This window comes from Anas acuta, chromosome 16, assembly GCF_963932015.1.
Source record: "Anas acuta chromosome 16, bAnaAcu1.1, whole genome shotgun sequence".
In the NCBI taxonomy this organism is placed as follows: domain Eukaryota; kingdom Metazoa; phylum Chordata; class Aves; order Anseriformes; family Anatidae; genus Anas; species Anas acuta.
The window spans coordinates 5,716,071-5,742,471 of record NC_088994.1 but is presented as its reverse complement, the minus strand read 5'-3'; the positions used below and the strand labels follow the sequence as shown (position 1 = coordinate 5,742,471).

The 26,401-nt window shown below is 43.5% G+C and overlaps 1 long non-coding RNA gene across 2 annotated transcripts in view; it reads right to left on the bottom strand.

The window, feature by feature from the left end:
* LOC137865501 (uncharacterized) overlaps nucleotides 1-26,401 on the bottom strand; it is an 86,815-nt gene that overhangs the window by 35,991 nt on the left and 24,423 nt on the right. Inside the window, exon 3 of one of the 2 annotated variants that reach the window (XR_011101938.1) lies at nucleotides 26,253-26,391. The exons of the other annotated variant lie outside the window; for it this stretch is intronic. This is a non-coding gene — a long non-coding RNA (uncharacterized lncRNA). Of the gene's footprint in view, nucleotides 1-26,252; nucleotides 26,392-26,401 lie in introns of those variants that run through there. 2 annotated transcript variants of the gene reach the window in all.

The window sequence follows — 26,401 nt, the reverse complement described above, 5'->3', positions numbered from 1 at the left end:
CTTCTTTGAACAAAACTGTTTGAAACCATCACTTAAACCCTAGGCCTCAGATTCAGGAGAATCACCAATGCTTCTGCTGGTGGTGTGTTTATAAATGGGTAGTAAGGAGAAAAGCAAAACAGCACAACAAAAATGCCTGGTTTCTCCTTCCTCCTCACTGAGATCAAAGCTGCACTCTTTTCATTCCACAAGCTAGAATGGCTCTTGCACACAAAAAAGAAAGAAAAAGAACCACACAAACCAAGTAAAAGAGCACAAGAACCATTGCTTGTTCTTTTCTTCCTCAAAAGAGATTTCTCTCATCTTTGAGCCACGCATCAACTGAAGACTAAAGTAAACCTAACCTTTTTGCCCAAGTTGTTCCCCAAACCACTCACACTCCAGCTACAGTTTTGGTTGTCGCTGGGTTTCCCCCCACACTCTTCATAAGTTAAACAAAGTTAGTGATAAGGCAAGTAATATTTTCGGAATTTCCACCTGAGGGTGGAAGGAGGAAATACGCAAGGTAGCAATGACAAGAGAAGTGGTTTCAACTCCTGCTTACTCCGTTTAAAACTTCCTAAGATCCAACTCCTCTGCACTTGATTTGCCAGCAATCAGACTGCAGCAACCAGCAGCAACTGAAATCCAGTTCCAAGCTCCAGTCACAGCCACAGAAGTGTCCACATTGCATCATCTCTCACCTGAAACTCTTACAAGAACCTATTTTGTGTTTGAAAGGATCAGCTTCGCTGTGCCATTGGAAGATCTGTTTCCAACTAGGTACGGCATGGGCAAACTATGCTAATCTCGTGTCTGCATCTCCTGAGCTTTTTGTTTGCTGAAACAGGGAAAAGAAAAGTTTTGGATGTAGATCCCAGGTTCTTTCCCAGGTGGCTGGGTCTACACCTACAACACACACAGCCTTTGGGGGAAATGGGTATCTGCAAGGACTGAAACAATTTATGCGGGGATTAGTGAAAAGTAGAAGCAGCAGCTGTTGGAAGTGCTCTCTGTGATTTCACTTCTGCCAAAAGGACTGTGCCCAAAAGAGAGAAGATGCACCTCATCTTCCCAGGAATTGCTACAGGAGCACAGTGGACAAGGAAGATTTCACAGGAAGAAAATGCATGACCGATTCCTCAGCCTCTCCCCCAAAGCCTCCTGACAGGAGGTGCTCGCGGGGTGCTTCAGAGAAAACACAAATACTCATCTAAAAACCAGTTGGGGAGTAGGAGTGGAAAATTCCTAAATTCCTAACAGTGCGGCATGCGGTGTTTCAACAGCTTTTGTGGAAGCTTTTCGAAAACATCAACAAGCCGTGCAGCTCCCAGCACTCTGCAAAATAAATGTACCCAAATATTAAGGCCACAGAGGTGACTTTGTCAACCAGCAGAAAACACGACAGCAGCAACGCAGGGAACGCGGGGGAAGTTGTTTGGAATTTTTATTATTGTCAACTACGGAGATAAAAACGCAGACAGAGCTCAGCATTTACTCCCACAGGAAAATCACATTCAGCCTGGAAGTCTACTTTAAAAGAAAAACAACAAATAACAGAAAGAGAGCAGGAAAAAATAAAGGCTTTTGAGCCAATTTCTCCGTTCCCTATTTGGCGCAAGACCTCAAGAAGGAAGGGAAAAGCTAGGTTTAAGGCATCTTTTTACTTCCTATGCTCTACCAGATTAGCTTGGACCAAACCAGAGACTCGAGCTATTCCTACCAGTGCATGGTTTAACTTTGACGCCCAAAAGGGAGGTCCCACTTCCCCCCAGGCTGCGTGGCACCCTGTAACACCATGCAGAACCCTGCAATTAGCAGTCCAGGGAGCAAAAAGAATTAAGAAAAAAAAAAAAAAAAGAAAAGAAAAAGAGAGCCATCACAAAGTATTTTTCTGCCTGAATTAGCTTAGCTCAGGATTGCAATGGAGGAAGGGAGAACGTTCAAGGGAGGGAGAGCAGAGCAGTGGAGGAAGGCCGATCCCTCTTGGTGCCACCTCGCCATTAGGTCACCGTGGCTGCAATGTCATCTGCACCCTGTTCTCTGCCACGATGGCACTCTTCCCCTGGATACCAGAGATCAACATCTTCTTCTCATACCTTGCCTCTCTCACAGCTTCCCCTCAGAGATGTTCACCCTCATACAGGGATACGCACGTTGCATTCAACCAACGCCAACCCTCTCCTAAAACTCCTTCTCCTCACTGCTTAAACTGCAGGCTGGCACAAGGACAAACACAAGTGGAAATTGTTTGCACTCATACTGTTTTAAAGGGCGTGGTGGAAAACCTAAAAGGAATTTCAGTTCTTTGGGGCCATTAAAGAGCGCTTTTGGTACCAGGCCTCCATCTGGGCTGTACCCAGGATTCCCATCTCAAAGTCATTGAACCTTGCCATGTCTTATCTTACAGTCCTCAAAGGCAGTAGCACATCGAGTATGATCCATTTTTTAAACATACAAAGCAAAGGAATGTATTTTCCATATGCTTGTCATATGTTTAGTTCAAGTCCATTGCCAACTCTTAGCACAGCTGATATGCGATGTATTCGAAGGGCCCGACCTTGGAAGAGTCTAATCTCGCCTGTGCATTTCTGCCTGCTTAACTTGTGCGTGGCCTCTACCACTGTTTGTACACAGTGAGAAATTATGCTTGAAAACATCTATTTCTCAGACACTTACCTGATACCCCATCACAAAAGGTATGTTGTAAAACACAGCTAGAAAGTATTATAACTCTCCCCCACTTAAAAAACAAAACAAACAAAAAAAAAACAACACAGGGCTACAGAAACTATTGGCAAATAAGAAATATCAAGACTGAAAAATAGTAAAACTAAAATGCACACACTACTTGCACATACAGTAACATGGATTTTATCACTGTAGTGTTTGAACTTTCTCCAATCAAACAGTTTCTTCCTTCCCTCTCCAAGTATAAAAGAAATAAATCTATTAGTTTACTCGAATTATAAATAGCACATGGAAACAAAAATTATGTTACCGCTTCTGGATCATTGAGTTTTGTTAAACTGTATTCTGACCACAAGTATCTTTTCTAGACCTAAAGTGTTTGTAGTATTTATTTTTAACAAAAAATACTTAACTGATTAATAGTGGCATATCCCAAATACAAACAAACAGAAAACAGCTGCACAGTGCTCACCAGAAAATTATTCATTTTTCCCTAGAAATTTTCAAAAATTATTTTTCTTTCTCCAACAAAAGTTGAAAAGTAAAGTCCAACAGATGTAGAAGAGAAATCAGGGACTCTTTCCAGCTAGTCCTAATGGTTACCTTCCCAATGGGCCACCAGAAGAAACTTGTACGTGTATGCCATTTCCAAGTTGTCTATATTGCACAAATGAAACAAAGCAAAAAACCTCAAACCACCAGAAATCCATGCAACCTCTTTCAGCAAGAACAGAAAAAAATGAGTAGAAAAATTCAACTACGCTCTTGTAAGGAAAACAGCAGTATAATCCACTGCAACCTCCACTGCACCAGCCTCCAGAACAGAGCTCTGGCTCTGCCACCAGTGCTGCGTGGTTTCAGGCAAGTCACATTACCTCGCCTGTTTTTCCAAACCTTTTCCAGTTTGGGTTTTGATTTTTCCATTTAAGTTGGAGGTTTTTCAAGTCAGGAGCTGGATGCAATGACTTGCATGCCAGAGTTACTGCTACAAGGTCAGCTTCCACTATGACCCCATACCTGGAATGATGGTTGGGGTGACACGACACGAGCAGCCCACATTGCTGCTGTCTAACTGGAGAGAGGCTAGGATCACTCCTATCCTTCATCTTCTCCAAATCGTGATCATCAACACATGACTTGGTGCTGCCCAAATCACTTAACAGCTCTGAAGAGCTACAAGACCCATGGAGAGCCAAGTGTAAAGCCACCGTGAGTTGCCAAAGGAGCAACTGGGCTTCTCTACCTCCGTGAGTGCTGGGGAGCAGGATGCACATTTCTGACTACACACATTGATACTTCTTCAGAATTAGAGACGTTTGAGATACTCTGGGGAAAAATAACCTCTCTAGAGTACGAAGTTAATCCAAGAGATAAAACGTTTAGCTCAAGCCAGCTCACTCTTACACAGATGAGCTGGTTACCTTGGATAACTGGGGTTACAAGTCATGAAGGAAGCTACTGCCTCGAGTGGGTGCTTTCAAACCCGTATCCCACCACAACAGCCAAGAACAAGTATCAAGAACAAGCAACTCCCTTAAGATTCCTTCCATTATGATCATCTTTCATGTTATTTCCTCTGGGCTCTCAGACTGGATGTTATTTCCCTACATGCATAGGACAATTTGCAGCTCTTACCTCACTGCAGTTCCCTTACTGATGATGATGATGATGGATTGCTTCTGCCATGATACTCCAAGAACTATGGAGAGGAGTTGTTTCAGGTCCTGCTCCCAAAGGGCTAAGAAGTTTTAAAAGCCCTGTAGTCAGCTAAGCCACATCCCCTTTCTTGTGTTGCACTTGTGTCCAACACAGTTGGAGCATAACGCAGTGCCAGCTGTTAATCAGGTATTTTCTCTTGCCTTTCCATATGCTTGAAGCTGCTGTGGATGCCAGCATCAGAACCAGGTTTGCATACACAACCTTCATTCATTGCTTTTTGTGACAAATCATCCTTATCCAGCATGAAGCTGGACACACTACCTTGTAGTACAAGCTCCCTGCACAAGTTATTAATGATTAAAAGCAATTTCCTACCTTCATGTTCACATCTCCATTGCACATGCTCTTTGAAAAACAGTGCCTAATACAAATGACACGGCTTTCAAAAGTTTCTGCTTTACCCCTGGGCAAAAACAATAAACACCTTGATGGAGCTTTTATCAATCAATTTTCATTTAGTTTCTTTCTATTAAAAAGTCTTAAGATGCTATACTTAACACCAGGAACAACAGCAATGTACTTCAAGGCAAAACAACAGTATTACTCAAAAGAATGTGATTGGTATGGTCTGCAATTTGTGGACGAAGATCACATTGATCAACTTTATTGCAAATCACAGCGTATCATGGGATTAATTTTTTTTTCTTCTGTGTGCTTTTTTTTTTCCAAGTATAAAGCAGAGATATAAAGCAGAGAACATTACTCTCTGACTTGAAAGGATTTTAGTTTGTATTAAATTGGTGAGGTACAAATACTACTTCATATACATTTACCAAATAAGAAAAGCCATATTTATGGGACAGAATACAACACCACATAATTTTGTTTTAATTTCCCTGAAGAGTAGCTATGAAGGCAGAGGCACCCCATTCCTAACCAAACTCTAATTACTATAGTAATAGTTGATGCAAATCAAAATTTTGATCCTGGATTGATTTAAACAGTCTGACCCAGTCCAAGCAAGTGGTGTAAATCCAAAGCAGTTCCTACAAAGTCCCTCTGATTTTACACCAATATGTTTGAAATCAGAAACTTGGCCCAAAATGCTAAAAAGCACGGAACAGCTGCCTATTGATGTGTGCAGATTTTAAAGCTTGATGCAACAGCATTAGCATATTGATTCCTCCCCTCCACCCCCCAGGAATTTGCAAGGAAAGAAATAGAAAGTCAGTGTTTGATCCCTAATCTGACCATACTTCAGGGTTTGCTTACAATTTGGTACAGAAACAAAAAAGGGAGCTAAGAACATACAGATTTCAGTTTGAACCAGGCAATTACAAATGGACTGCAGGGACACAAAGAAGAAAAGAAGCTCTTTACAGTTAAACAAATAACTCAATATGGGTTGGAGATTATTTTCGTAGAGTGAAACATCTCACAATGAAATTACTCTTAAGAATATCCAATGACTATCACTGCAGGGAAAGGAGCCTCTACAAATTGGCTGTTTAAACACAGAAGCTATCGTATTAAATATTCTTAATCAAACCTAAGGTCTCATTGGAATTACAGATTGCTGAGGTACCAATGAGACAGGCATCTAATGTGGGTCTCGCCCAGCTTCTACACAAGTAAACTGAAGAAGTCCCACTGATCTCAAAAGGCGTTGGGTAAGGTCTGGGATCACCACGATCCTTCTTGTCAGTTTTGGTTAAATTTGGATTTATAATTAACGGAGATGCCAGTGTTACAGTAAGTCAACTAGTATCTCATGCTGAAGTTGGAGTCAGAGCAATTCCAAGGGAAACCAGTTTGCACATTTCTTCTTCCTTTTTCTCTCCTTTTTTTTTTTTTTTTTTTTTTTTTGAGCAAATGCAGATTCTTTTATATACAAACTTCAGGGTTTTTCAAAACCAAAAAGTGCTGAGTTAGCGTGTTTAAAAGTTCACGTTGCCACTCAAAATCTTGACCATACTTTGGGCAAATCATCTACTGCTAAGGGGGCTGAATTCCCAAATCCCAGAACTGTCAGTGGGGTTTCATTTATTATTTATTTAATCATCTCGGGGTGCAAGAACACTTTGGGATCCTAATATTTCCTTCATAGTACTTCAAGATACAGAATAATTGTCCCCACCCTAAGTTTGATAGTTACACAGACAAAAGTTCAGGGGCTGAAAATTGCTGCTTTAAAATCTACGTATGAATGCCCAGTGTGTGCCCTGGTCTTTTCTGGCCTCACAGCTCCAGGGAAATTTTCTTCAGTCTTGTCCTCTCCCCCTTCAGCCCAAAGTCAGGGGGAAGAACCTTCTCCTGGCTCTCAAGGAGGGCAGGGACCAGAGAGAATCAAGGACTTGAGATGCTGAAGAGAAAGAGGGACTCATGAGTCAGGGGGCTTGAGAGCTGTTCTTATACTTCCCATTCTCACTTTTGGCTCTACGCCCTATTAATTTCTTCTCAGTGCCACTGCCCTCATCACAAAAGCCTCCCCCACACTTTTTTTTCTCTTTAAAAAGAATGCAGGGAAAGGGTTGCATTCCAGAAAACTTAGTTTCTGCTTCTATGACCCTAGAGAGAAATCAATTCCACAAACATACAAGCCAGCATCACTTGCTAGCCGCTGATACCAACCATGGAGCATCCCTCCTGCCTCTCTTCTCCCAGCCCTCGATGAGTCCTACTTATTTATTTTCATCAGACCAGTGCATAACCAGGTGCAACTCCCTAACAGTGAGAAAGCTGCCTTTCGCCAGTGCTCAACTACCAGAACAATTCAGCACTCCGGTAACTGTCTCAGCCTTGTTATTCTTACTCTGTTTTTCCTTCTTGTGGTCATTCATTATTAATAACGCAGTAAGCATGTAGAAGCCCCATGTGCTAGGCACTGCAAAATGGATACAACAAACAGAAAATCTGCTTCCCAAAGAGATCATACCTTCATGGCCCACCTTTGCATTTCAACGCACATTGCCCAGTCCAGACAGGGCTTTTATTTTTTATTTGCTTTAGCCATTTACTCCTCCATCCATCCCCCCACCTTTTTTTTTTTATCACCCCTTTAAATTGCTGATAATCCTCTTAACGATTTGTTTGAATAGCAATTAAAATACATAGAAAACACTTATTATCCCGTCCTTAGAAACAAATTGGCCTGCACTGTACTGGAATAAGTATGAAATTGGTACATAACCACATCATTTGCAAGCTCTCCTCTCATTGCATGCCCCAACTCCACACTGGGAAAAGCACTCACACTCAGCCAATGCCCACGGGACGCAGAGCAGCAGCTATCTGCTGACGTGAACACAGACTGATGAAAACATTTTCCTGCTCAGGATTTAAATCTTGGCTTCTCCTTGAGCCTGCCCAATGCCACGAGGAGCGCCAGCCCGGAGCATGACCTGCTCTTTCCAGGCAAAGCTCTGCAGCATCCCTGGAGGGCCAGGGCTTGAGCAGCTCACTCTAGGAGCCCTTCATGCACAGGTACAGGCTGTGTTAAGGCCTTCGGGGAAGCTCAAGAGCAGGTTAAGCTGCTTACATCCCTACACAGCATGATGAAATCCTCATCTTCAGCTGGGGAGGTGTTTCCGCAACGAACATAAGAAATACCAGCGATCGTGTGCCAGTTCCTCCTTCCAGCACTGACACAGGTGTGAAGCTGTGCTTGCACCTGAGTTTTCTGTGAACGAATTAGCAATTCCACTGTGCTATTAATAAGGAAAAAAAAAAAAAAAGCCAGACAACTCTTGTAGCGTAACTACACTTTCCAGCACTGTTTCCAAAGCTGGAAACGTGGGTCAGCACTGGGAATGTTTCACGTGGCATCTATCCCATGTGGGAACAAACACCAGGCATGATCTAGGGGCACCCAGATCAGCTCCTGCTGGTGCCTGAAGTCAAATTAATGGGTTACCCTCAGGGCAAGTGTCACAGAAAAACCTTACTGGGAAACTGCTCATCAAAAAATAATAATAATTATTATTTTATTATTATTATAATTTTTATATATTTTATTAAATAATAATTTTATTATTATTAATTTAATAATTTTATTATTATTCAAAAATAATAATTATTATTATTTTTAATAATAAGCCGTAGTTTATCTCAAATAAGGGATTCCACTTCAGTCAGAAGGTTCCTTCTGACTGACAGAGACCCATACCCTCTGTCTGTGCACAACTTGGGAATTATTTTTGGGAAATAAGGTCAAACGCACACCAACTTACACAGGGAACCAACAAAATATCTGAGCACACAAGAGCATCAATGCAATTCCTACCTCTCAAGCCCATTTCCTTTCCTTAATATTTCTGATTCGATTTAAAACATTAAAAGTTATTATATACCTTTCAGAAATGAGAACGCTGACACCAGGCAGCTTCAAAAGGCTTTGCAGTTGCTCCTGTTCTGGAAGAAGCTTAAACTCTGACAAATAATGGTCTAGGACGGGACAATACTTATAAAAATAATGCAGCAAGCTCCTGGAAAACCATACAGAATGGGCTGTCCATTTTCCACACTGTACGTTACCTACAGTCTTCCATCTTCAAAAAGACAGAATTCACATTTTAATTAGATTGGTATTGTTTAAGGCACTTATTTGTCCTATTTTAGATTTGAGGCGCTGAACTGGTAAAGAATGAGTCTTTTTGCAGAGGTCTTCCTCAGCCAGTTTAACTCCTCTCATAAACGCCAGTGAGCATGAAAAAAGGCAGAGGAATGGGCACTTGGAGATAAGCGAGTAACAGGACTGCTTTGTGTGATGGGAGCTGGGTGTTAAAGCACCACACTCACTTTTGGGTCATTTCTCTTACTGCAGTGAAATTCTGGGTTAAGTGTTCCAAGTTAACACCTGTGATTCACTGCCGTGGGACAAAGCAGTGCTAATCAAAGGATGCTCTGCAGGAAAACCATCCTGGCTTCTCCCAGGGACATCAAGAGATGCTCAGAGCTCCCTGCTGCACCATCGCCAGTTAAGAGACTTGACACCCTGCTGCTCCCTTCCTGCTCCATGCCACAAGCTGCCATTTCTTCCCACCAGCCAGCAGAGCAGCCAGTCTGACTTGAGTGAAGGTAGAAGAGGTTAGGTTAACTTTTTCTGCCAACCTCTCCTAGCCTCCACTGCTGGTTGCAATGCAGGGAAGGGTCGCATCGGGAAGCCTTATGGCAGCCCCAAGTGCAGCAGCCTTATCACTGTTATCATTGCTCTCACCACAGCTAGAGCTGGCAGAAAGCACACACACGGCCTTGTGAGCAAAGGAAATGGGAAAACAGCTTCCTGTAAGGTGGAAGTGTTACATTTAATGCTTAACTTAATATTAGACGTGATCAGAAATTAATCTATTCTAGGAATTAAAATCCTTTTCTCTACTCTTACAGTATTAAGACTGGGAAAAAAATAGTTAAAACCCAGTTTACTTATCTTTTCTGCTGTTTGTTTACTCCTGTATGCCAGATGGCTTGGAACGTGAAAACAGATCCACAAGATGACACATAATCCTGCAAATATTCAGTGCCCGGACCTCCAGTGGAGCTTGCTACAAGTCCCTTGCACGTGGTGCCTGAACGACTCTCTTTATTTCTGTTTATAATCAGCTTCACTTTCTCATTCTCCCACATGAAAAAAGCACTGCCACAAACAGGCTACAGACAAAGAACGTACATCCCACACATCGCTGGGCTGTCCATTGCTCTTCCTCACAAACAGGACCAGAGAACAGTGTTGTCTACCTCTTCCCCAACACCGACTCTCTGTGAACCCACTGTGCCTGCCAAGCCTCTCGATTTCTTCCCTTTAAACATTCAGTATTTACCGAATTGTTTCTAAAGGTGACTTCCCCTTCCTGGTTCACCTGATCTTCTGCCATGAGTTAGCAAGTGACATTGAGCCTTTAGCATCACCCTGATTTCCGCATCACCACACTGCAAAGTTACAAGCACACAAAAGATCAGAGCCATGTGCAGGTGAGCAGCAAGTCCCCTTCTTCCCTTTCCCTTTCCCCATGGACCTTTCCACCTTCTCCAGGGAGGATCTCAGCAGGTTTTCCTGAAGCTCTTGAGGAAGCTGCACACAGCTTCTGCCTGAGCTTGCTGCTGCTGCGCTCCCGTCTGCCCCTTCTCCTCACCCTTCTCCTCTCAGAGCAAGACGTGGGCAGCTTCCCATCCACGTGGCCCTTGCCAGGGCTGTGAGCACACTGCCTGCAGTGGAAGACCCACCCTGAGAAGAAGGAGCTGAGCTGGAACAGCATCTCCAGTCAAGCACAAATACACCCGCGTGCCGTATGAGCCACCAAGGTCAGGGCAGCCTCGTGCACGCGTCCACCAGCTTCCCCCCCAAATGGGGCAAGACCCCCCTGACAAGCAGCTGCAGCGGCTCCCCACCTTCCTGCTTGCCTGGGTGCGTCTGCAGGAATCCACCAGAGTCTGAAGCAACTCCACGAGCAAGCTGAACAGTTTGTAAACAAAGTCATGCTCCCTTGAAATGTTAAAATAAAGGGGGATTTTCAAAGGGATAAAGTACAATTACGTACCCAAAGCTCAGGGATCTCTAATGCAACCGTGACGTTTTGTTTCCTGTGGCAAATTAACAAATACCCAAAGCCTTCCTAGAAGCTGCCTCCCAGGATCTCTGCAGGGGAATCCCTTTCCTTGCCTGCCCACCTGTCACTGAACTAACACCAAGTGTCAAACAGCGGCAGGACCGCAGCGCGTTAGGTGTCAAACAGGCAGGGAGGCAGCATCTCTGCGCCTGGAACCAGGGGAACACGGCCTTACTTCTGTCCTGAACGGCTGAATTAGCAGCTGAGGATGTGTGCTGACACCAAAGAGAAGTGCGTGGGTATCTGTCACGGTGCAGGGTATGATCAGATTTCCTTGCAACTACTGAAGGTCTACAACTACCAAAAATCAAGAGAAAAAACAATGCAAAGGAAAAAAAAAACACAAAACAGAAAACAACACAGAAGGCAAAAATAGAGAGCAACTCTATGCTATTTTGTAGGTGTAAATCTGTAAATCATATTTAATGACGTATCACTTTTAAGCTCTGATGCCAGCTGCATCCATCCAAAGGTACCAAGGCCTAATGAAGTCAAGATGACTAGAGTAAAATACCGCTATTTTTTAAAGTAAAACTTTTGCTTTCCATTACTTTATCTGCATTTAACCTCCTAAAGGCTGCAGCCCAGCACAAGCCCCCAGAATTAAATTCATTATTATTCATTATTCAAACACCATCCCTTTGTTTTCTGGAATAGCTTTGTAGCCTGGAGTCAAATGAGCTAAAGTAAAATTATGTGACTTGGCATTGAAAATATATTACCTCAGCTGCCAGAACGGATTTAGCAGAATATGTGCGCAGTTCGTCACTTCTTCCACAACTGCCTGCATGCACACAAAGGGGTATGACAGCCCCTGAGTTATGAGGGGCCATTCTCGGGGCTGTGATGGATTAGATTGTTTTATGCACTGACTTAAGATCTCATTTCCTGCAACATTCACAAGTGCTTTCTCCACGGCTGAATAGAAACCTGTTCTGTCCTATGTACGTTGCCCTCCCTTGTTAGCCAGCAGAACTATAGATGTGGGGAATTCACGCTAGAAAGAGCTCCCACTCGCTCAGGGATTCAGGCAGAGTCTCCAACCAGGCTGAGACATCTCAGAAGTGACAAGCAGGTTCTTCCCAAGCTTTTTATTTAGTCCTCATCTATTTGCTCTAAAACGAGGGGAACAGTTGCTCAAGGTGAGAGCAGAGTGGGAAGCAAATTCTAATCACATCCCTGACAGCCATCACTCTGCAAACCTTAAAACGCAGAGCTCCTGCTATTACCAGAGGGACAGTGGGACGAACGCTTCACCTGGGGCTCCCCGCACATCGCTAAGCTCCCCTCTTAGCAGATGCTGCAGCCTGGGGAGGTACTGAAACCAGCTGTAGGATGGGTGCTGCCAAGTCACAAGTGCCCCAGACACACAATACCAACCCAGCCATGCTTCTGTTGGCTGCAACGCCAACTTGGGGCATTTTCATCCTGCAGGTTCTCGGCTGTGCTTCTTGCCCTGCTGCAAGCTGCTTTCTACTCTGCCTGCTCCACACCGACTGTCTGCAGGGCCACGCTGTGAGCTACATCCAGAATTACTAAGAACTACCCATTTTTGAACTAGGGCATGGCAAAACTTTTTTTTTTTTTTTTTTTTTTAAAAAAACTTGCTTTTGCCACCAAACCGCACTACCCACAGCACTGATGTGGCCCGAATTCAATCACAAGCCTGGCACTGCACAAAGTGCCAGACCAGGTCTGATCCATCCTCCTGGAGCAAGCGGGCTGGCAGAAAAAACAGCCAGCGTGGCTTCCACACTGCACCCTGGCAAGCACGTCCACATCAGATCCAAGTCCAGTTTGTACCGTGGGCAAGCTGGTTGTGCACAAACCTGCTGCTGGCAATAGCTGAACCGCAGCCCAAATGGCCACACGTGAAACGGGAGCAACTTCCCTTGCTCCCTTGCTGTGAAGATTAATTTCATCTATTAAAGCATCAACAATTTTAACTGTAATAACCTGACATAGTGCCATTAATATTTTTAAGTCCTAGAAACTCATCAACTACATTAAAATTAATAGAGATGGGAAAACACAAGCACGTAGCAGTTCTTGCATCATGTGCTGACAACCAATCAAATACCATAAGCGCATGCTAACACATAATCACAGGCTAATCAGCTGGATTTTCTCCGTTCTCTTTGCTTGAGCTGTATCATAATAGAATCTATGAACTGCAAGTTTCCTGGTAATTAATCTTTGAACTACTTGTTAACTTAAAGTGTGAGTTGAATATCAAGTCAAATGTGTTTGCAATCACTGTCTTCAATAAAGGTATGTGGAAAAAAAATAATTAACAAACAGAATGAAAAAAAGACTGGAAACAAAACATGTAGTATGATCCTGTCTCAACCTAAATAGGTGGTAAAATAGAAGAAATAAAAGTAGCACTAAAATAATCGCTTGACAAGTTCTGGTCCTAATGTACCCTGGTGCAACTTGAGCTAGAGGCTTCCTTCAGCAACACGAGGCAGCCACCAAAAGAGCTTCACTTGGAGAAATCACTAGCTTTACACTGTAAACCTGACATGCGTGATAAATAAATACATAAATGTATTTATTTTTGAAGTGTTAGATTTGGGTTTGGGGGGGATGTTATTTTTTGGCCTGGTCTCTGGCATAGTTGAGGAAAGGGAGAACACAAACATGGACACACACACGTTTCCTCTTCATGCATTTTTTAAATGTTAAGTTGGCAACAACAATATTAATAAAAATTAGCACAGGAAGGTATCTGGGAAAATCTAACGCAAAAAGACTAAGTGCTGCCCAAAGAAACCAGGCTGGTTTATAAAGAGGGATCAGGGAGCGTGAGCAAAGAGACCTTGATACAAATTTCCACGGAACGTGAAAAGTCTGAAAACTCCCCCCATATTTTTGAGCAATGCTGGAGACCAGAACACTGAGCTAATGTTTACTATCATTAGTATGTCTTTCATATGTTACTAGTCCATCATTTTTCTGTACATGTGCTATAAAACAGACTCTGAAACATGTTTGTAATTTGCATTAACAAGAGCTCCGTTCTATACATATTTAATAGCCCAAAAGATACCAAGGAATCCAAAGTCTAATTTTAACCCACCTGTTTCCCACCCCCTCTTTCTGCCCTTCCACCACACTTCTTAACTGCTTAGCTCAGGGCTCATTGGATTCGATGGAAACTTTTCTGTAGAGTCCAATGAATACTAGGTCCAACCATAAGACAAAAGTTAATCAGCTTATTTCTAGTTAGCATGCACTTAATACTGAACACATGGGCAACAGATTTGCTGAAAATATAGATTTAAGCATGGGCTTAAATGCCTCCTTGATCCAGGGCCTATAAGAAAAAAAAATAATAAAAAATTAAAAAAAAAATCGTGCATGTCTACCAAAATATTCAATCGTTTCAATAGGCCATTCAACATACACTTGGTAATTCTGGAAAAAACATTATAGTTATAAAACCAAGTAACAGATTCAAGTGTCCATCAGTATGCACTTATGGAATGAGAACATAACCAAGGGGTATAAACCAAATCGTTTGTACACATCTTAAGAGCATAACAGAGCTCTGGAGGCAGAAGTATCAGACAAAATTGGTGGAACGAACAGATACTCGGTGGTCTGTGCTAATTAAATAGCTCTTTTAGTGCTGTGGTTACAGTGGCACACGAGAGACACAGGTGTGGAACTGCCAAAATAACATTTACACACAACTAGAAGTGAAGTGGCAGCATGGATCCACACAGAGTTGGCCGGCTTTTTTTCCCGTTTTATTTTTCTTAATTCCCTTTTCTTCTGTCGGGTCTGACAAAAACATCCCAACAGTACACACAAACAAAAACTTGCCTTTTTTGGGAAGAAACACAGAGGGACTGGTTCTGCACCAGCACCGCTCTGGCCATGACTGGGAGCGGGTGGGTAAGGGCATGGGGTGATAACGTGCAGACACAGAGCACACAACACAGAGTGTCCGTGCAAATCCTTTCCTCTGTAAGAGGATAACACTTCGGCTTTTTTGTTTGTTTGTTTTGTTGTTGTTCTCTCCCATCAGAGAAATGATGAGCTGAGCTAAAGTCTCCTCATTTCTCACGTGATTTTAAATATATTATGTGCGTTATACAAACATTGGTGTATTGCCACAAATGTTATTTATAATATCCTATATTACTATAATTATATTACTATAGGATCTTATTAAATGCAAAGAGATATGTCTAGTTGCAGTGTAGTTATTAGATGTTCAATTTCAATTGATTGTCAAGAACATAGTCATTAAGATTAAACATCTGTTTAATAGGTATATCTTATTACATAGTTGTACTTAAGTCCACAGGCAAAATCTGATTTAACATGAGACATAGTTTAAATAAACTAATTATGCAAGCATGATCTAAAACCAAGCTAAACATGGACCTTTGAAAATGACACATGAATTTAATCAAAGCCAGGGCCTCAAAGTGAGCAGAACTTAACCACCGGACTGAGTCATGCACATGTTTTGATTTCACAGCTGAAACCAGTAAAGCCAGCACCCTCTGGGGGCTTCCTGACTCAACGGTGCCTCCCCCACCCACAGATTACAAAGCAGCAAGTTGTCTCTTTGTTTCAAATTACAGGAAACATCGCTGTGCTTTGTTTGGGAAAGTGCAAGCCATCACCTCTCCAACAGTAGTGAAGTCTCCTGGGGCTTGATCTGGGATGCTCAGGCCCAGTTTGCTGGGATGAAGGCAGAAGGGGCTGACCCTACCGAAGCACAGCAGGTGCTTCCACAACCAGCCCCCTTCCATGCATCCCAGCTGCACCTGAGCACGAGATGCAAGACCCCTGGCAGAACCCATCCAGTGCAACCCAGATGCAGTTTTATTATGGGCACAGACCAACTCTAGTAAGTGAAAACTTGGGTGTGTAGGAGGTGGGCGTACCTGGCACGAAGTAAAGGTATGGTAAAAAGATGCACTCCTGCTGCTCAGAGAACTAAGCTGTGTTCCTATAACCCGTTATGGAAGGTACAAAGCAGATCCAGCAGCATCGCATGCTGAAATTCTTTACTGGAGCGAGGAAAGCCTGGTCTTCTTTGTCTTTTTTCTTTAGGAATTAAAGGGAATAAATCACATACTTGCATCCAGGAAGACCAAAAGGTGTTTCTACAAACTCAAAGCAGATCTCAGACAGGACTCGCTAATACTATTCCCCCTTTTATTAACAGCCACACCATCAGCAGGCTCCGCACTGAGCCTCCAGGGAAATAATCCTACGTGCCTTATTGGCGGTGGGAGATTGGCCTTTCGATACGCCCGCTCCTTGGTTCTTTCAATACTTGATGATTTTCTCAAGAACTCCAGCTTATTGCTGCATGAGAAATAGAGCTGGTCAGGAAACCAGATATCAGCTCCATTAAATTATTTAAGTTTTGGAATTTTTTCCATCTGGAGTCAGAAATCAGCTCCATGTCACGGAATTGAAATTCAGCTTTAATATTGAAATATGTCATTTCCAGAATGAGTTACAGTCTCTCAGATATCTAAATACCTTCCTAGAGGACTGCAGCGAGCAAAGCAGCCTTGGTCACTACAGCTCAAGCCTGACAAAATTTTCATTGGCTTCAGTGCTGCCCATCACTGCCAAGCTGGGGTGAAATAGCTTTGCAGTAATTTTACCATTACTACTCAGTGCTGAAAAGAGCCGCGTTCATTTTCAAATCTGTCGCAGCCATTTGGCAATTAAAGACTTCAGAGATACAAAAGCTTATGAAACCCAAGGGTCATGGGCAATGTGTCAGGCTGAAGAGGAGCTGGGAGCCCAAAAAAAGCATTTTACCCTCAGTTCCAGCACCCTACCTCAGGGCAATGTTCCCTGACCCACTCTTCTCACCTACAGCAGGCCAGTGACTTGGCCAACCACAGCACCTGGATGGGACTGACTCTTTGCCTCACCTTCAGAAATAACTGAAACCCAAAACGTGACGCCCCCATCAGAAAGCGAGCCAATTCCTAACAAAACTTGTTTGTTTCCCACTGGAAGTTCTCAAAATCGAGTAGTTTTTTAATAAAATGTTTAAATGTATCAAGCCAGTGAGTTCTAATGGATGAAAAAAAGTTTCCTGGAGATTTTTTTTTTTTAATTGACTTTAATTTTTCCAAACAGCTCCATCTTTTTACAGAACAGAAGTCTAGTACTACGGCAGTGCAGAAAACCTCAAGAAGAAAAATGCGAGTGCACCCTATTGATACACAGGCCAGAAAAACGTCAAATTTTTGTTCTCATGGTTTTTAATTGCTTAGAGATGGCAGTGCTGGCAATTGATGCTATGGAATGCTACTTCTTTTCCCACATCTCAGTAATTGTTCTAATGACCTCCTTGCAACATGTTGGTGGAAATGTCAGGAGATTTCATGACAGATATAAAATTCATGTGATTGCCAGTAAAACAGTATAAAGACTCCAAAAAATATCCCACAAATATTTCCCCACATTTTTTAATGTAGCCATGTCAGGACTACTTGCAAGCTTTTGTATTTGTTACAGAAATTGGGTGCCCACATCCCATCCGAAGACAGGGGTTTCCAGGGCTTCCAAAAATCAAGATATACTTTTCTATAGCTCTAGAAAACAAATATTAGGCTCAGATTTGCCAAAACTGTGCCTTTTAGACTGCAACATATAATAAACGCTAAAGGCAAACGTATTATCTGAACTATAATGGTTGTGTTTACAAAAAAAAGTTTCCATTGATCTCTCTCCACCCATGACATTAAGCTCATTAAGGATCCCAATTTTACTGCATTCCAGCCTGCTATGCTAACACGATGAAGAGAAATAATGCAATACCATACACAAACTCCATCCTGTCATGAGCAGGTTCCCTCAGCTACACAAGAGGGGGTATCTATGTATTTCTGAGCTGGAAGTGAAAGAAGCTGTTTATAATAGGTACATTACGCAGATCAATTCCCAAATAGCTGCTTATATGGTTACATATACTATAAAGCTACCTCGGGCTCAAACTTCCCATTATGGATTACTTAACATTTTCTAGCTGATTGAGATTTTTTTCCCCTTCTATATTCTCTTTGTTCAGTACAAGGCCCTCAACCAGATAGCCTGTCAGCATCCTCAAAGTGGGTCAAGGTGTTTTGTGTTTTTTTTTTCTTTTTTTGTTTGCAGTTTGTTGCTGTTGTTTTTCTTCCCCAAGACCTCACATCAAACCTCCTCACTTCTTTTTAAGCTATCTCTTCATTTAAAAAATAAAAAAATTCCCTGTCCACATAGCAAAGCTACTGTTTCCTGTACTCCCAGTGCCTTCCCACATCAAGGCCAAGCATGGCGATGAATCTCTTGCATTTCCTTGCTGCAGCTCCAACTCCAAGGAGTTTTACGCTAGCCGTACAAAACACCAAAACTCAGTATGCCTCCTGGCTCATTCCAGGAGCAGTTAGTGAGTTTGGTGACACCTCAGTTAAATAAAGCTGCTCTACCAAAGGGTTTGAAGTCTGATCGCTAACCTAAATGGATACTTCTGCTGATCTCACTGGAAGCATTCGGAGGTGGCAGAGCCACATGTGCTCTCCATGGGAGTAAACCAGCACTAAACTCATGTCCAGGCAGATACTCAGAGGCAGCCTTTATAGATTTAAGCCCCAGCCCCTCAAACAGACCCATTCAGGCAGCCACTTCTCCTGGGTATAGTATCACTGAAGTCAACTGCATTTATACAAAGCTGCAGAAACCTAATCTAACTAGAAAAACACTGTGACTGGCCTAGCATTTCACAAACTGTTACTACATTTTATTTTTATTATTTTACCTTCTCCCCAGTATAAACAAAGTTAGCAGGAAAATCTGTATATGAAAGTTTGAAATCCCATCCTAGTCCTGGGTCATTTCAGATGTTTTGTGCTCTGGGCCCATTGCCATCACGTGCCAGCATTTTGTTTCCAAATGTGAAGAGCCTCTGCCCTTTAGGAGAGCTTTCTGTACCTGCATCTGGATGTGATCACTCAGGACCTGGCTCACCTCTGGCAAAGATGGGCTCAGGGCTCGGATTAACAATCGACATTCCTCCACAGCCCAAAGAGCCTGCCACGATTCATGTGCTCCCAGTGAAAACCATAGGAACTGAAAATGATTTGCAACTGATTCATTAAAACAGCATTCATCATGATAATTGATTGGTTAATTAATTATGGCTATAACGCGGATGTCATCTGTATTTCCATAGGAATTCCTTGGGAGCTTTAGAATTCGCTCATGAAAGCTGGGCTGGCCCCCAATGCCAGCCATACCGCAGCTCCTGACAGCGGAGACTTACACCTCCAGCAGAGAAAACGTATCCACAGAGCTCTGCTCTGCGAGACAGATAATTATTTTCTAGTCCTATGGTAGAATTACTTGAGCAGCAGCACCAGCTCAGCCTCCTGCAGTGCCCCTCATGACTAATCTGTTTATGCTGCAGCCCCGAGCAGCGGGTCAGCACAGGAGCCACAGGTTCCTCTCAGCCCGACCCAGCCCGTCCAAACCAAACAGGTTTCACTTGCACAGTAGCTATCTTTTGGGAGATGGACATTCATCAGGGTGCCAGCACCCACAGCACAGCAACATGCAGGAAGAAGTGTTACAGAGCAGGAAACGCAGGGCAATATCTGATCTTAGGAAAAACGCCCAAGGATCTTTCATGCGATGTACACCGAACACGACGAGGTTTTTAAGGTTTTCACGTTCTGAAAGATGTTTGCATGGGCAAAATGCATGACCTTTTGGGTTATGAAAGAAAAGAAACTTTTTGGGTTATGAAGTGCCCAAGCGTTCATTATACCGGCAGACAGCGCTGTCAGCTACTCGAAATCTCCACCATTTGCCTGGTTACACTCTAGTCCAGCAGGGGAGGTTTAGGAAGTTGAACTCAGCACAGAGCAGACACAAATGCCCGAATTGCTCCCACAATGCTCCCACAGCCATGCCTATGGCAGGGATGTTCTTCTGGCTACGATCTGACGGAGCACAGTCTGAGTTAGGTGGGTTCACTTCCTAACTCCGCCACAGGCTTTTATGCATGGCCATGAGCAAAGCCTGCCTTCCTCTGTGCTCCAGTTTTCATCTCTGAGACAGAAACGATGGCAACTCTCTCCAAGGCTACAGAGAAGATGCACTCACAATATTAATAATTAGGAAGTGCTCAGATATTATGGCCTGGGGGGACACAGGCATACCCAGAGCAGCGATCTGCAAAGAGCGGCACAAAGCAAAGAACTTGCTGCGGCCACCTTCTCCTTAGGTCTTCCTGTTAACCACCTCCCCTTTTACTTTCTTTTTTTAATTATTATTTTATTTTATTGTAACCTCGTGGTGCCATAAGCACTACTGGAGTATTCACACACAAGACAGGTGGATGCTTTCAGCTGCATTCTGAGCTGCACAAAAGCAACGTCAGCCCCACTGACCACATACAGCCACGGCAAACCTCGCCCCTTGGAGATCTGGCCCAACACCTTCTGGTTCTCCCGCAGCCCTGAAGAGAGGCTCCTGCACAAGAGGAGCCTGGGTGGCAGGGTGGGGAGGGAGGGGGCCATAGCACAGACCCTCCCCAGCTCCTGGCAGCGCTCCCAGCACTGCAGTGCTCACTCTCAGCCGAGCAAAACCCTCCGAGGTGCAGCAGGTGTGCGGATCCGTCCCGCCACACTTTGTCAGGAGGGCTTTTGTTTGAATTCTACTTTAAAAGGGGGGTGTAAGTAGAGATGAACAAAGGCTGTCCCCTTTTCACCTCCCCCTACATCTCTTTGTGGGATAAAAACCACGCTGGGAGATGGAAAAGCTTTCTGAACTGGTAGCCGAAAAGCACGGGAGGACTATCAGAGCTCTCCGACGCCAGATGAAGGACTGGGGGGGGTGTCTCTGATTTACCATTCCCCATCTCTTCCTTTGTTCTATCCTCACCTCGACTGTCAGCTGTTTTGAGAAGGGGCTGGCAGTCGGGGGAGAGGAGGAGAGGCTGGTGTGCGCATATCCAGTTCAGGCTGGTTCCTGGCTCAGGGAAACATTTTATTGGATTTGTTCCTCTTTGATGCTGATTAAGCCCATGGGGTAGGAAAAAAGCAAAAGAGAGGGGGAGTTTGGGGGGAGGGGAGAGATGCAGTTTCCCCGTGGCTGTGATGTTTTTAATTTATTATTAACCATCTCTCATGCGTTATCTGACAACTCTGTTGAATTCTGGATGCACAGGCAGGCAGTGCCTGCATTTACAGTTTTCCAGGGTGTGTGTCCCCAGTCTCCCTGAATCAAAGTCCGCGCTGTTCAAGGAGTCAACTTTGTAGATACTAATTTAAAACAAATAGTTTACTGTGGAATTAGTTCCCTAGGAGTATAGGCTGAACGGCTCCAAGGCCAGGATTGCACAAGGCAGACCTCGGTGATATACCAAGAGCACACGGCAAGACAAACTGCAGGGTGGAGAGCGCAGGAGGAATCCTGCAGCAAAACACACTCAGAATAGCCCAGCCTGTACATCCAGCTTCCTTCTTTGTATTTTTTTTTTTTTTCCCCTACCAGGCCCCCAAAATGGCTGAGCATCCCCAATCTCTGTATTCTCACTTTATGCTTTCTCACCTTAGCAATATGCCTATCCTTCTGGCTGACCGTCCAGGCAGAGGGCTGCAGAAGCTATGCATTTCCCCAGCTCAGATGTGCAACAGTCAGAACCAGCTCGGTTTGTTGCAGAGAAAACAGAGACCAAGAGATTTGAGTCGTCTTCTCCATTGTCTTACACAGCCAGGTACAAACCCAGATGAAAAAGCTCTCTGAGCATGCCAGGAAAGAAGCAGCACACCGATTAGGTGGCATATCCCACACTTAGACATGACTGTGCAACCCACAGTGCCATAAACCCAGCCTGTAGCTCCACTTCTGCCAGCCACCAGTTGGTGAACCCAGCAGGTAATTTTGAACAGTTATTTCTACACAGCAAATGAGCACTGGCAATTTGTTCCCAACACCTCTTCGAAGAAACTGGGAAAGGCTACAAGTTAATTCAGTGGTTATCAAATGAGCAGATATGGGCACTGATGCTCATTATGTTTTTTGCTACGTTGGTTACCAGCTCTCCAAGACAAAGTCCTCTTAGAAATTAGCTTTTCTTTTTGTTTCTTCAGAAAACCTCAGCTGAAGTGAAACAAGATGTAGCACGAGAGAATGCCAGTTCGAGCTAGTGCAGCATACAAAGCTGCAAGGTCAACATCTCTGAACATCTTGTTACACGCTAGCCCCAAACAATAACTAATTCATACCAAAGACCACCACAGCTGATATAAAGAGGTCTGTTGTAACACAGCCTGCTCTCCATCCTTGGGTCAAGCCACATTTCTCCTTGCATTAGCCTGCTATCCTGATATTCGTGAATTACCGATTGTTGAGAACCAGGGTTGGTGCAAGGACATGAGGTTAATGACTTGCAAGACGCTCTGCTAATGCTCTTAAACACTGCCATCTCCTGGGAGAGAGGAGACAGCACAGTCCTTCCTCTTTCCTCAACGAGTTGTGTTAGAAACCAGGACTTGACATCATCTAGGTGGACAAGCGCAGCTCCACCACTCAGCAGGGCTCCAGCCAGAAGGAGCCAGTCATTAAGGCAGGCAAAATTCAAAAATGACACTCTTATTGTATCTATCAACGAGATCTAACTACCAATATGTTCAGTTAAAGGATATTTTTCAAGGCCATCCAGAACACGGCGCCATACAACGCCATGCAATTTTAGCAAAGTGCACCTATTTAACACACTATGTAAATGAGCACGAACGCAGTCTCCTTAAGGTCCACCTCAGGGGAAACCTGAAAAATAAATTTCACTTGACCCCAGGCTCCTCCATGAGTATTACTCCCCAACCGTCAATATCTCTGTTGGCAAAACCCTTCACACCGTGTTTTATCTTATTGCTAAAAATAAATCACTTGTAAATTGTTTTATAAATTATGTATAAGAAAAGACCTCATAGTCTAAGAAGAGCTACCAGTGTAGTCTACATGATAAAAAAAAATTTAAAAGGATCTCCAAGGGTGGGAGGGGGAAGGGAATGGAGCACTTTTATAAATAATATATTCAGTGGTCAAAGAAAGTTATCACCTTTTATGAAGTGTTTGGGATTCATTATGCATAAAACGTGCAGCACCGCTTCTCGTGCGTGTGATAGCAGGATGTGATTATTAAGCATTACAGCCACCAACTAAGTGATTATTGGTGTCATCATTTGTTTATCTAACCAAAACCTAGTCTGCCACCTCTCATCAGTGGAAACAAACAGCTGATGTGTTTGACTAGTGCCAAAGGAACACTGTCGGTTATTCACAGGAAGATGATGTCCCCATCATTGTGGGTTTCATTTGGTATTCATTGTAATAGCACTGATCCTAATGAATTCATTTGGTATTCATGTGGATGTCACATGTATTTCCAGAGATGTTCTGCTGTAATTTAGCATGGGTTAATGGACACCTCTATTAAAGTGTTATTGAAAGTTTGACATTCAAATAACCCAGTTTAAAATCAGACAAACCTAGATATTAAAGCTGAAGGGAGAATGGGGGGAGGGAATTTGACTAAGAGGAGAGACTGAAATGCCATCTCAAGACAGTAACATTTATCTGCCTGCTAGGAAGGAAAAAACCTGTCCTGTCCATTCCTCCTTCCTTCCTCCCCCAACTCACCAAAGGCAGATCAGTGACTATTCAAAGAGACTTTGTGATGGGGCCACTAGTCCCACCTGGCCCAAACTCCCATCAGTCTGCTTGCTGTGTTAGCCTTCAAAACAGTGTGCTGGGGGAGGGAAGAGTCTTTGGGAGCACAAAAAAAATGCACAAGCTCTTGTGCATTGACAGCTCTTCTGCTTGACAGCTTTTCTGCTGGCTTTGGTAGGGTAGGGTAGGGAGGCATCCCACCTCGTCTTTGACCTTACAACTCTGAATGCATCACCAGTAGCCTGGCACTGAGGCTGAAATGAGTAGAAGCACTTCTACTCTTGAGGTTCTTCAACTCTGAAAATATTTTTTTCTGCGGTACAAGCTCAGTAAACAAATGACAAGGATGGCAGGATTAGTGTGGAAAGAGGTCTAGTATTTTGTGACCTAAATGTGTTACTGGACAGAGCGAATTCCCTGCTCATTTTCAAGAAGGCACAAACAAGTCACATCCGTATTGCCAAAAGATCTGGATACGGCCCAGAGAAACACCAAGCTAGTATTTCTACAGCCCGGTGTTCCTCTCATCAAGAACCTCTGGTTAGTCTTTCTCTATAAAGAAATTATCTTGGTTTTCTCAACAGTTTGTTCCATGGGACTTCTGACAATGCAGAAGTCAGCCCTTCCAGGTAGGGTCCCCGGAGTACTTTTAAGGACTCAGCAAACACTAAACCTATAATGCGACTACTCACGTGTGCCAGCTGTGGAATATGTGACGACAGACTTGTGGCACGTAGGTTTTGCTCACATTCATTCGGGATGACCTGCACAGATACTATGATTTTGACCAAAAGGAAAGTCTCCATGGGTGAGTAATGTGACCAGCCCAAACGCGATACAAATCTCAGTGCCATACCACACAATCACATTATAACCACACGTGCAGCCCATATACAGCACTTGTTTATATTAGACACAGAGGCAGTATACCACATACTTGGTAACATAATCATCACATAAACTGATATTTCACCAACCATGAAATAAATTGTAAGCCACAGAATAAATGGATTTTTTTCCCCTGCATTGTAGTAACACCGCTCAGCTCCACCCATACTAATGCAGCCTCATTGTTTCCATGATAATTAAAGCATTTGAAATACAAGAAACTTAAGAAAAATATCCAGCCCGTAAAATACGTGATACTGCGGTAAACTCAGAGGGTTGAAATGCCACTTGTTGCTCAGCCTGCTGGCTTTCCTGAGCACTTCCATTATACAACACTCGCAGCAGTGCAAACTTCGTGCTATCACGCATTTTATACATTCGTGCCTGCAGATTAAATTGCTGGCTGTAACACAGCATGTGCTGGTTGTGGCCATTTTCCTAAATGCTACTTTGGGAACAAAATACACAGATGCCTAATGTAAACTAACCTCCTCCCATTTTCGTTGTGAAGGTTGAATTTCAACCCTGTGCAGAGGTTCTCCACAAGCCTATTTCTTAAATCCCACTGAAATGCCCAAAACAGGAGTTAATTAGGATTTAAGTGGTACATAACTTTATGAAGGCCCATTAAACAGCTTTGACCTTTATTATCTCTGCGTTTTTATTTGCACATTCGTGCTTGTTTTTCTGATAAAATGCCTTGTTGTGTTTTCCACCAAATATAATCAATATCTCTCCGAGAACATTAGGGCTGAAATCCAGACTCTGTAACAAGTCAGTGGCAAAATTCCCATTGACCACAGCAAGAGGAGGCTTTCACCTGCTGGGATTAACTACCCACCTGAGCTCCTGCACATCCAGGGGACAAGGACTGCCCAACAGAGACACCATGATCTGAACACAGGCGAACTAAAACACCGTGCAGCAAAGCTGAAGTTTCCGTGAATTGGAGATGACTTGCTCTGCGGCCAGGCCCAGGCTACCCAACACCATGGGAAAAAATAAGGTCTGTCATAAACTTCATTATCTTCTACTCTTAATTGAAAAGATACATTTCACATTAAGTAAGGCCATAGTACTTGGGAACTAAATGCTAAACGCTTGACCTTTACCCCATTTCTGCTGTATCTTGCTTTATAAAAAGGAATTATACAGCTTGATGTAGCAATAAATAATTTTCATAAATTTTATTGCAGTGCTATGTGCCACTAATGGACAATCCTGTACTATTTTCAAGAGAGGGCGGCAGGCTGAATCCCAAAGCAGCTGTGACAGTTTCATTAAAAGCAAAAGCCCCTTCCTTCCCTACTCCATTTCAAACACCAGTCAGTGTTCTCTGATCGTTTCTCATCTCCCACCAAATTATGGAGAGATCCAGCTCTTCCCACCCAATAGTAATGGTCTCGCAGTCTCCAGCCCTTACAAAGGACGGTGTAATTGGGTACTGCTCTGCTGAGGAGTTTTAATACAGCCACGGCTCCTGACCTTCAGCCAGCAGGAGGAAAGAAAAGACCTTTCCCAGACTCATCTGGAGAGGCTGCACACCGAATGAACTTCTCTCATCTGCATTTTTCCTTGGGATTAATGAGCAACAGGGAAGGTCCCTAAACTTAAATGAGCTGGAATAGAATTCTGAAATAAGCCTTGCCTATTAGGTGGTGGTGGAAACAGATATTCAGGGAAGGGTTTTCTCTGGGAGCAATCATTATGAGACCACTCTTTAGTCCTGTGGTTCAGAAACCCAGCTAAGATCCAGCGGAGGCCGGTTCCCCACCCATCTTTGCTTCTTACCTCCCCTGCTTTGGAGCTGCCCTCCTTCATTCCTGTGCCTCCGTGTTATTGATCCTTAAAGGTATTGACCGCCCTGCAATACT